Below are 12,479 nucleotides of genomic sequence, written 5' to 3' on the forward strand. Positions count from 1 at the left end.
TAGATAGATACTTCAGTTACAACTCTTGAGCAAGTAGAATAAAACTTAATCCCAGATTTGGCAGCTGCTTAGCCAGTAATGGACTAGTTTCCCCATCTGTAAAAATGGATTGTGTTCTCCATCTCTGTAAGGCACTTGAGTTTTACTGAAGAAAAGTGATATAAAAAAAAGTTAATTTAACATAAGCATCGCTGATTTTTTTTTCTGTATTGTATGTGACAGTACAATGTGTAGAGCCTTGTCAGATATGTCACAGAAGTCTGTGTGTTTCACTTTCTTGAAGCCTGTGACTAATTTGCTTTGATAAAGGCGGTTGGATCTCTTCAGAATTGTCATGATCTCTTAATATTTAACACGTTCAGAAAGGTAACAGTCATGTGATTTATGTCAGGTGTCCTGCTGGGTGTGGCTTGGATCATCCTGTGAACCCGTATTTTTCTGGCCCTTTGAAACTTCCTTATTTTTTTCAGATTTGATAAAAATTGATGTTATTTCTGGGAGATTCTTAGCCACTCTTTTAAAATTCAGACTGTAAGCCACTTCTGTGGATATAAAACTGCTTACTATTCCTATTCTATCAGTATGTTTTATCAGTATTTTGGTAATCTATCCTCAAATGGAGAACAAAATTAGGACTTGAGACATTTTCCCTTTCTACTTTGATACCCAAAAAAATGGGAAACTGCCAAGTATTATACTTGCTGCACCTGCCTCGGTACTGGGGGTCATAATTTGTGTCAGAATAAGCAGTTGACAAACATGTTTTCAATCACTGCCAGTCTTAGCTTTCCTTACCATGTATTTCCTCCATACTGTCATGTTATCATAGTGTCAGCATCTTAATTTTTTTTCCTCCCTAGTACATAATTCTTCATCTGGACAGGCAATGCATAAAGCCAACAGTTTAAACAGAACAGTAAACTTAAATAACTTAGTAGGCTCATATACAATATGGCAAATACAACACACAAGGTCATGATGTATGGCAAATATTCCTTAAGTGTAGGCAGGTTACAAGCATTTAACATTGAAAAAAAATCTGCTTTCTTATTTGTTAAGATATTTTGTTTACTTTTCAGCTGCTTAGAATTTCCTTCAGATAGTGCTGTATCAACTGGGTAAAGGAAAAGATTTGAAAGAGTTCATTCAATATTGCTAAAATTTTAACAAAGCCTTGGAAAGGCTCAGCCATCATTTTTCAGGTGTCACTTTTAGAAGTGAAAAAACATTGCTTCTTAAGCATCAGGTCAGTGTTAGATTAGTAACACCTGTTTTTTTTACAAAAGCTGTCGTTATAAATGCTAATGTTTAACTTGTGGGCGAGAGATGAAAGAATGTGAAAAACCCTTACATCTATAAACTAGAATATGTATGGAAAAATTTAGTCCAAAAGAATGATCATCTGGGGAGCTGCTCATGTGAATGTGTGCTGTTGAGGAGGCTGTTTTCTAGCCTTATCAAGAACAATTCATAGTTTGTTGTGCTAAGTGTTTATGATTGGATAGAGGGCGACATATATAGAACTCAAAAATAGAGAACTGCTTATTTGGGAGGACAGGCAGTCCTCCCACTTAAATCATATCATCTGAAAGGCTAAAAAATTTTGATGACTTGTTCCACCTCTCCACTCTACCCTGCATATGTTGTTTTCCTCACAGGCTCAGTTCACTGCCTCTTTTTAGAAGCAGTCTTTTGGCTCCTTCTCCCTTGCACAGGATTTTGGATTTTGAAGTCTTAAATGCTGGGAAACTTCCCTTCCCCTTCCACCTCAAGCTATGCCAGAATTGAATCTGGAACTTATCTGAATTTCTGTTTTTCTTCTAGGACAGCCTTAAAACCTTGTGGATGGAAGAAATCTTCTGCTTCTACATTCATGTCAGAATGACCTAGGCGAGTCTGTTGCTCTATGGTCCCTACCCACAGGTGCCCTACAGCAATGTATCGGGATTTTGCCACCAGTGTTAGTGGACCATCCAGATGGCTGTGAACCTGCAGAGGAGGTTAGTACAAAATTTGATCTAGGAATTTTTGATGCTTTGGTCAGGTCTGTCTGCTTTGGATGTATCTTAGAGCAAAGGGAGACTGCATGTATGCTACTACTTTGTCGTTGCGTTGTATAGGGTTTGCATAGCACAGTTTTGGTATGGGGGGAGATGCAGGGGTGGCTTCTGTGGGAAGCTGCTAGAGGCTTCGCCGATGTCTGATAGAGGTAATGCCAGCCGGCTCCAAGACCAGACCCACTGCTAGCCAAGGCTGAGCCCATCAGCAATGGTGGTAGCACCTCTGTGATAATGTATTTAAGAAGGGGGGAAAAAATCCAGCAGCTGAAGAGATGCTTGAGAATGAAAGAAACAACTCTGCAGACCTGAAGGTCAGTGAAGGAGGGGGAGGAGGTGCTCCAGGCACTGGAGCAGAGATTTCCCTGCAGCCCATGGTGAAGGCCATGGTGAGGCAGGCTGTCCCCCTCAGCCCATGGAGGTCCCTGGTAGAGCAGATATCCACCTGCAGCCAGTGGACAGCCCCATGCCAGGTGTGACCCCCTGGAAAGGCTGCACTGGAGCAGGCTCCTGGCAGGACCCGTGGAGAGAGGAGCCCAGGCTGGAGCAGGTTTGCTGCCAGGACTTGTGACTCTGGGGGTACCCACGCTGGAGCAGTGTGTGAAGAAGTGCAGCCTGTGGGAAGGACTCACATTGGAGAAATTTGTGGAGGACTGTCTCCCATGGGGGGGACCCCAGGCTGGAGCAGCGGCAGAGTGTGAGGAGCCTCCCCCTGAGGGGGAAGGAGCCCCAGAGACAACGTGTGATGAACTGACCACAGCCCCATTCCCTGTTCCTCTGCGCCACTATGGGGGAGGAGGCAGAGAAAATTGGGAGTGAAATTAAGCCAGGAAGAAGGGAGGGGTGATGGGAAGGTGTTTTTAAGATTTGGTTTTTATTTCTCATTACCCTACTCTGGTTTGGTAAATTAAACTAATTTCCCTGAGTTTGGTCTGTTTTCCCCATGACAGTAATTGGTGAATAATCTCCCTGTCCTTGTCTTGACCCATGAGCTCTTCATTATATTTTCTCTCCGCTGTCCAGCTGAGAAGGGGATTGATAGGGTGGCTTGGTGGGCATCTGGTGTCCAGCCAGGGTCAATCCACCAAATGCATGTTCCATATTTTTGTGTTCCTTCAGGGTCCTGGTGAGCTAGTGCAGTTGTCTACAGCTATTAAACAGGTGTCCATAAGAATGCCTTTAGATACTAGCACAGGCCTAACTTAATCTGGTACTGTGGTTGTCTCTGGGTATTAGAAAGTACAATACCCAAGTGGGTAAAGCACCCCATTTTTAGTTTTCCTAAATGTACTTTTACTTTCTCAGTATGAGAATCACCTTGAGAAGAGTGACCTAGGGCAATGAACTGGAATGCAGATCAATAATTTTCTATCCATTTGAAATAAGAAAGTCTGGGGGTTTTTTCTGTGTTTCTACAGTAAACACAGTTCCCTTAAAGTATCCTTGTCATACGAGCCAAGGCCACTGTGTCACTGGCTGTCCAGTGACATGTTTAACAGCTAAGCTCTTGTCAAGCCTTCTCTCTGTGTGCATCTCCCACGTACTACTGTTTGGGGTTTTTTTAGCTTGATTGAAACAAGTTGGAGAACCAAATTTAATGGGACAAACTGGCAAAGATGTGGTACAACAAATGATGTTTCCTTTGGCAAAAAAGGTTAACCAGTTCAATGTATTTAGTGTGTTAAATGTTGTCTTCTGGTTGATATCTTTGGTATTGACATTTTGTGCTTATTTTTCACCTTTATTTTTTTATTTCCTGCAAACCTGTTAGCACATTTCATAAGATTAATTTTCGCAGACTGAGTTCTGAAGAACTCATTGGGACTAACTTTGAAGTTCAGGTTCAGTGGGGTAAAAAGGAAAAAGCCTGTTTCAGGTCTAAGTGGATCCTTTTCCAGTTGACTTCAAAAGATCTTAATCTGGCATGTACTCTTACATTTAGTGCTTAAAAAGTATAGCTTGAACAAGCATAATTTCAGGGGAGAAGGAAAAATATATCCAAAATTATTACCTAATGCTGTTAAACATTAGTAGAGGCTACTCAGAATAAAAAATAATTAGGGTAATTTTTTTTTCAATTTATTTCTGGATTTAAGGCTTTTGGTCTTTCGAGCTATAGCTCCACTGATATTTCTTCTGCTGTAGCCCAACCACCTCTTGGTTTTTGACTTTAACGGTGAATTTAATAAGGTTATGGATTTGAGTGGAAATAACTGCTGTTGGGGGAGGGTTACCTGGTTGGTCTGTATTGTTTGGTCTGGGTTTGCACTGGGAGGCTGATGTGGCTGAAAAAGCACTATTGTTTTTGGTTATTTTTCAGTTGTATTATTTCCTGGTTGAGTTTCTTCATTGCTGTGTAAATTTTTACTGGCAAAGCAGGAGGCTGGCATATTGGAATAAGAGAGAAGATAGAGTAGCAACTACTTACGCAGTAGCGTGTTGGTGAATCTTTAGCTATGGTCTAACCATATGGTATGGCTTCTTAGGCATGTCTACTTTCTCGTGTTGTAAAGACTAGTATTTTCAGAGAAGTTGCAAATCGTTTGGAAAGGTTACTGAAAAGTAATTTAGAATGTATTTGAGCACAGAATTTTAAAAAAGACTTTTTAAATTTAATCAGGTACTTTTAAAAGTGATTGTATTACTCAAATGCTGCAGTCTCCAATTAATGTATAGCTGAATTTGCAAAACAGTTCCATCTTATTCCCTTTTTTTAATGTTTTCTGACAGATTAACCTTTTTTACAGTGACCTGTTTCTCTCTTGGCTTCTAGTCAGATATGAATTTTGAATTGTAAAAAAGCTTAGAGTTGCTACCAGCTTTATACCTTCAAAAAATGATGTGTCAAATTATATATTAAGTGTTTTTTTACAAAGTGCCTGACAACTTCTGGAAAAAATTGGCAAAGTAGGAAGCACCTAAGTATCTGAAGAAACTTAAGTAATGTACTGAAGTCTAATACATCTCTGCCATACCTAATGTTCTGCTGATTTCTTTGTCTATGCAACTATGCAGAAAATTCTTAGCATCAGTCTTACAGGTAACTGGGGGGGAAATGTGAACTCTTTCAGGAAATAAACTTTCTACCTTAAATTTCATATCAGACTTCAGATTTCTCTGTACTACTGCACAGTGCAAGAAATAACAAATTCTAAGTTGTTGGTGGTTTTTTTTTCCCTTTACTGATGCAATGCCTATGTCTTGATATGGCTATTTTATTTAAATTTGCCAAACCTTTTTCATATTAGTATGAAAACTTAGAAGTTAAGCTAGATGGAAAACATTTTATTGGAGTCACTAGCTGTAAGAGTATAGTCTTGACATTTAACGTGTGAGCGAATCTGCCATTTTTCCTCTAGAGTATTAAGAAATAAAATCCAGCAACATTTGGAAGTATTTATTACAGAATGCTGAAAATATAGCATTTTTCTTGTCAAAATGACTTTGTTTAAATACTTTCTGTGATCTAAGTGAAAACTAATTTTTTCTGTTTACTGATTTGTGTTTTTCTAGCATTTTCTTTCACAAATGAACTCAAAACATGGTAGGTTTGCTTGTTTAAAAGGAGTACAGATTTTTGAAGCTGTTAGAGAATAGCAATCCTGATTTGCTATAGGACTCAACTTACTGTTTCCATACTATGGCTTTTTGACCAACTGTGAACTTGAATATCAATTGGTTTATGTTTCAATGAAGTTGAAAGCTCTAAAGAGTGCTCAGTGGTTCTGTTTTAACCTTTTGGAAATCCAAATTTTGCATCCAGTCCTGCATAAATGCTGTGAATACAGTGACTTGATAGGGCAACCCAAGTGCTTCTTTAAATTTACATCTGCCTGTTTGATGTAGACCTTTTTCTTTCTTGTTATGCCTTCTCTTATTTAATAGTGGTATACTTTTTATAAAGGTTGGTCCAGAGTGCAGAATAAAGTTCATTCTGTAAAACTATAAACCCAAGACATTCTTTGTCATACTTGGCTGGACCTAAATGCAACATACTCTTGGTCTCAGTGATCATACTTTACATTTTGAAGTTTCAGCAAACCAAGTTTAACTAGTGGATTTTATTTTATTTTTTCTAAATTGTTTGGAAGTACAACTTTAGTGAATATGAAGAGGCTTAAAATATTTATTGTAGTATTGGAGATGAGTCTAAGGAAAGTCTTCAATGTAGCCAGCGTTTAGTCTGTCTAGAAATAGTGGCAAATGAAGTCTTGGTTTGTAAGTATTTTTTTTACAACGCTATCTAACATGTCTGGTTGGGGGCAGAGGAGAGAGGACAAAGTTGTTCACAATGAAATTAATAGACTGGATTTCTTGTCTTTTTTAGTCTTTGGTGGTTTTCTTTTTTTTTTCCTGTATAGTCTCAGTAGTCTTCAATTAAAAGTGATTTTATTCTGCTGAACAGCCAGATAGTGTCTTTTTTGTTTGTTTGCCATCAAACTTTTGCCAGTCTTTCATGACTATTCAGTTGGGCTTTTTGATTTGTCTGCCAATCTAGCTTTTTCATGTATTCATATTTGTAGGGACTGCTAATGTAAAATCAGTTTCATTTATTTCCATTAGGACTGGCATGGGACCTGGGTGGATCAAACAGAGTTCTCTCCCTTCCACTTAATGGAATATGGAAACTCTGCCTGCACATAACTTGTAATGAGCTAGACATGTCCATGGTTAATTACAATTTCCATGCTTAGGTCCATTGTTTATCATTTTCTACTTTTACAGTTACAGAAGGACATTAGGTGGATAGGTGAATACTGTGTGCTTCAGGTTTTTTGAATCATATGGGCAGTTGCATATTTCTTAGACAGGTGAGGTCTTGTCTTCTCCTCCTTATTCCTCCTTTCGTTATATAATCTTGATTCCAGCAGCAACAGAAGATCACTTTTTCACCCTGCCTCTGCTTCACCTGTTATCTTAATTTTTGTTTGTGTGATAGCAGCCTAGGAGATGTAGGTGTAAGAGCAATGGGGGAAGGAAAGTGCATCTGCTTGCATGGAACAGAATTGGTCAGAGCTGCTGCCTGCTGGAAAGTTAAGGATAGTTTGCTTGCTGAATATCAAAGGGGAAAATGCAGTGAAGAGGAAAAGGAGAGTAGATTTCTGTTGTGAGACTGTCCCAAAATGTGAAACCAGTCTTTGAACAGTTCAAAATGAACAGTACTCATAATTGTGTAAATTCTCTTATACTGTCAGGCATCACAGGTGCTTCAGCATATAAACCTCTACAGCTCACCTGAAGTCTGAATTGTGGAGTTTAAGCTCTGGTCGTTTGGAAATACCAGTACCAGATCTAAAGACCAAGATGCTGTGGGGACAAAGTACCTAGGACCCTAGTCCTGAAGAAGAGCTGTTGCTGTACTGGGCTGTTTACAAACTATTATAGCAACTTCTCTCTTTCAGTTTCTTCTTTTCTTGTGTAATCTTGCAATTGATCCCAAGTTCTAAAGGATTTCCAGAACTCTGTTTTATTATTCTGCCTATTTAGCATTTTATCTGACAGTTCTTTTCTTGTTTACCTATTCAAACTAGAACCCAAAATACAAACATTGCCTACTTTAGAAATAGACTTTACATGGACAAATATATAGGTCCTTGAAGAAAATCTCATCGTTGTTCTTTTTATACTGTGTGTACATTTGCATGGATTGACGATAGAAATAAAAAATTTAGAAGCATGGTATTTCTCAAGCTTGTGTTGTCAGAGATCTCTGGGAAGACAGAATTAAGAAAAACTAAATCTAAAGCAAGTGAGTATAAGAGGGAAAGTGAAGGATGGATGTGAAGAATCTTATCCTTAGTGCAATACTGTGCATGTTAATTAAGTACAAAACAGTTGCTGGCAGCAGAAGTTACCTGCTGAGCAGACAGCTTTATGATGTGAAAACAGACTTCATGTGTGAATGTATGCTTCAGAGCTATGTGGCATGTCTGTATAAATACAGCCATTTTCTTTTGATGTAGACTTTAATTTGCATAGGGAGATAGCAAAGGGGCACAAATTTTGGACAATGCCGTTTTTTCTTTTTTTCTCCATATCTGATCCAGCTTTTCATAGAATCATTTAGGTTGTAAAAGACCTTTGAAATCAAGTCCAACTGTTAACCCAGGATTGCCCAGTCCATCACTAAAACATACCCCTAAGAACTGCTTCTACGCGTTTTGTAAATACCTCCAAGGGGGGATGGTAATTCTACCTCCCTGGGCAGCCTGTTCCAGTGCTGATCACCCTTTCAGTGAAGACATTTTTCCTAATATCCAATATAAACCTCCCCTTTTGTAATTTCAGGCTGTTTCCTCTTGTTCTGTTGCTTGTTATATGGGAGAAGAGACTAACACCCAGCTGCCTGTAGCCTCCTTTCAGGTAGTTGTAGAGAGTCTTCCCTCCATGCTAAACAATGCCAGTTCCCTCAGCTGCTTCTCATAAGACTTGTTCTCTACACCCTTCACCAGCCTTGTTGCCCATCTCTGGACAAGCTCCAGCCTGTCTACATCCCGTTTGGAGTGAGGGCCCCAAACTGAACACAGTATTGTAGGTGCGACGTCCACAGTGCTGAGTGCAGGGGGGCGATCACTGCCCTGGTCCTGCTGGCCACACTGCTTCTGATACAAGCCAGGGTGCTGTTGGCTGCCTTGGCCCCCTGGGCACACTGCTGGCCCATGTTCAGCCAGCCATCAGCCAGCACCCCCAGGTCCTTTCCCACCAGGCAGCTTTGCAGCCGCTCTTCCCCAGGCCTGTAGCGCTGCGTGGGGTGGTTGTGCCCCAGGTGCAGGACCCGGCACTTCTCCTTGTGGAACCTCATACAATTGGCCTTGGCCCATCAGTCCAGCCTGTCCAGATCCCTCCGCAGAACCTTCCTGCCCTCCAGCAGATCAACACTCCTGCCCAGCTTGGCGTCATCTGCAATTTACTGAGGTTTCGCTCTATTCCCTCATCCAGATTGTCGCTGAAGGTATTAATCAGGACTGGCCCCAGCACTGAGCCCCGGGGAACGCCACTGGTGGCCTGCTGCCAGCTGAATGTAGCTCCATTCACCACCGGTCTTTGGGCTTGGCTGTCCAGCCAGTTTTTAACCCAGTGTAGAGTACACCCATTCAAGGCATGAGCAGCCAGTTTCTCCAGGAGAATGGTGTGGGAGGTGGTGTCAGAGGCTTTACTAATGTCCAGGTAGACAACATCCACAGCCTTTCCTTCATCTACAAGGCAGGTCACCTTGTCATAGAAGGAGATTGGATTTGGCAAGCAGGACCTGCCTTTCATAACCCCATGCTGGCTGGGCCTGATCCCCTGGCTGTCCTGCACGTACTGTGTGGTGGTGCTCAGGATGACCATTTCCGTAACCTTCCCTGGCACCGAGGTCAGTCTGACAGGCCTGTAGTTCCCTGGATCCTCCTTCCTGCCTTTCTTGTAGATGGATGTCACGTTGGCTGACCCCCAGTCTTCTGGGACCTCTCCAGTTTGCCAGAGCTGTTGATAAATGATGTAGAGTGGCTTGGTGAGCTGCTCCACCAGCTCCCTCAGTACCCTCAGGTGGATCCCATCTGGCCCCATAGACTGGTGCATGTCTGAGTGGAGCAGCAGGTCACTGACTGTTTCCTCCTGGACTGTGGGGCTTCATTCTGCTCCTCATCCCTGTCTTCCAGCTCAAGATGGGGGGAAAGAGAAAAAGGAACAGAAGCATATATTCAAGTTGTTTTCTTTCTTGGGGCTTACTAGTTTTTTTGGATGGAGATCTGATATTTTCTCTGTATTTCAAAAAGTATTTAGGCCTGAAAACCTGATGAGCTACTTTAGGGTTAGTATTTTGGTATTTCCCTAAATGTGGAGGGGGTGGTGGTGGTATATCTTTAGTATTTTTTTCTTAAACTATCTTTAGTGTCACTGTTGGAAGTAAAGCTTATTACCAAAACTTTTGAATTCTTCACCATTCTTCATTTTATTTGAGAGAATATAACCCACCATGGGTTAAATGTTTGTCACCCTTATTTTGTCAAATTACATTTCCTAATTCCTTAAATTTTCACATTTAGTCACATGCTTTGTCCTATTAAACATTTTTTAACTTGACATCTGCCAGTGTTTGATTTTTCAGCGTGTTCTGCAGTTACTCTGGGCAGAATTCTGCCAGCTTCTCTAGGATAAACACCCCGTGGTCCCAGCATGTAGTATCCTTTTTTTGTTTACTTGTGGTGTTTTCAAAGCTTTTTTTTCTAGAATACTTACTATTTTCTTGAATATTTTCTACATATTTTGGAGGGAGAGAAAAAATGTTCTTTGAATGCATTTGCTGTTTCTTCAAGTTCCCCTTCTGGATTTTTAATCTATGATAGGAAGTTTTCAGAATTTGAAGTTTCTGCAGTTACACACGTAAGGATGGTTTAATCAGTTCACTGCAATTTACCCTATGTTTCCAGGAATCTCCTTTATAGTATTTTCTAATTAGCTGACTCTGCTTTTCTTTAATTCAAATTTTTGCCCATTAGTGGTTCATCCTTAATGATGAGTATTTGCCTATGTAATTTTCTGCTGTCTTTAAAATTGTTTGAAGAATTAATGAACAATTTTATTCCACTCTAGATATGTATCAAAGCCAAAAGCTGAAGAATAATCAGAAGCTTTATGGAAGTTTGATATTTTAGAATATTTGAGACATAGCTTGCAAGATTTAACAATTTTTGTAATGTATGAGGAACGTTTCAAGGATGCCTTGTAGAAGATTTATTCACTTGATTGTTCATAGTCTGCTTAGGTCTTTGTCTATGAAAAATGTGTAACTAGCTTGGCAACAGTGAATTCTTCTGACCTTTAAGCAGTGAAGGATTTCTTCTTGAAATTTGTGATTCTTTAATACAGACACGTGAGTTGCTAGTTTTCATCTCTTCTAGCAATAGTAGAATAAATGCCAACCCCCTTTGTGTTCATCAGTGTTTTCAAGAAGAACCTGCTTATTTTCTCAAAATATTTCAAAGCAAATACTACAAAATTTGAAAATTCTACTGATATTTGACACATCTGTATTAAAAGTGATCTATTAATAAGATTAGTGTTCTTTTTAGTTCAGTCAGCTGGTAAAAACTGAGTTTGCAGTTTGACATTTTAATGTGGAACTTCTAATAAAATTTGGAAGTAAATTTGATTTTCTGAACTAAGCAGAAACATTATAAAGGAAGATGGAGAATATGAGCATTGAGAATGGGAAAAGCTTGCTGTATTTTTACTTCCACGTAGTCTAATCTAGTGCTTGTTATTTGTTAAAGAAGATTGTTCGCAATAGTAAATCTTAATTTTTTCCAGTAAGAATTTGAACTCTAAAAGAAGTTGTGTCAGCTAGCCTATTCTACTTATAGCTCATCTTGCACCTGTGAGATGATTTTAAATAGTTCTTGAATTGTGTGATTTCTTGATTATTAGAAATTCTTGACTGCTGCATGCATTTGATCTTAGTGAATCTATGCCTTGTAAGGCCAAGTGATGCTTCTTTTGGCTGGAAGCCTTCAGGCTGTGTTACATCATGTCACAAACTTGAATATCTAAAATACGTGGAGGTGTTCACAGGTTTTTGTTGCAGACAGCAAATAGTATACTAATAGCCTGATCTCTACTACTGTGACACTATCCCATTGTAATATAAATTTTGGGTAGTTCAGCTTTTTATTTCTTAAAAAGAGCCTTGGAACCACCATTTAGTTCTAATAAGGAAACTAAAATTAGTTTTAAAAAATCTGTTTCTTCTGAGTAATAATGAACTTGCAAGGTCTGTAGCTCACATGACAGAATTGTTTTTCTTGAGGAAATTGAGGTCTTCACCTAGAACACCTGTACTGATGTGACCTGTATTTTCCGCTTCCAGCCCTGTAGTGTTGGGGTTGGAAGTCCAACTAGCACAGCTCATCAGGGATTTATTAAATGTTGGAGTCACTTTACAGCTCTGGGATGCTGATTGGCAGGAGTGTTGCTTGTACTGAAAAAGCTAAGTGCTGGGTCACCAACTGTGACTCTTCCAAAAAGAAAAAACAAAGAAAATCCTACCTCAACCTATTAGGCAAAGGGTAGTAGAAAGCTTGAGTAAGTCTTACTGATGCATCTTCAGCCATTAATTACTATATGCTGGGGATTTAGGAGCTTGATACATTGCTAGCACTGACGTTAAAATCCTCTCTTGCTGCTGTTGGTAACAATTGCATGTTGTCTTCACGCTGCCTGTGATACCGATGAAAATACTGTCTGTATTCTCTAGCTGGCTGTTATTCTTAAGTCAAGCACACTCAGTAGCGCTCCCAGAGTGCGTATGTGAAGTAGCTGTGGCTTTGAAGAGGAGTGTTTATTCTGTCAGCATCTGAGGCATCAGTAGCCCAACTTAAGACTGCAGTTGCTTCAGGAAAAGAAATAACTGTCTATCAGCTTATAAATCTACTTTCCTAA

At 39.8% G+C, this 12,479-nt stretch overlaps 1 protein-coding gene across 3 annotated transcripts in view; it reads left to right on the top strand.

The window, feature by feature from the left end:
* The window catches only part of GALNT1 (polypeptide N-acetylgalactosaminyltransferase 1), a 92,797-nt gene that overhangs the window by 25,425 nt on the left and 54,893 nt on the right, over positions 1–12,479 (top strand). For 2 of the 3 annotated variants that reach the window (XM_055706052.1, XM_055706055.1), the window contains exon 2: positions 1,825–2,000. The gene's annotated coding sequence lies outside the window, so the exon portion shown is untranslated. The remainder of the gene's footprint in view (positions 1–1,824; positions 2,001–12,479) is intronic. The other variant, XM_055706053.1, reaches the window with a different exon arrangement.

Source organism: Falco cherrug, chromosome 3, assembly GCF_023634085.1.
Source record: "Falco cherrug isolate bFalChe1 chromosome 3, bFalChe1.pri, whole genome shotgun sequence".
In the NCBI taxonomy this organism is placed as follows: Eukaryota; Metazoa; Chordata; class Aves; order Falconiformes; family Falconidae; genus Falco; species Falco cherrug.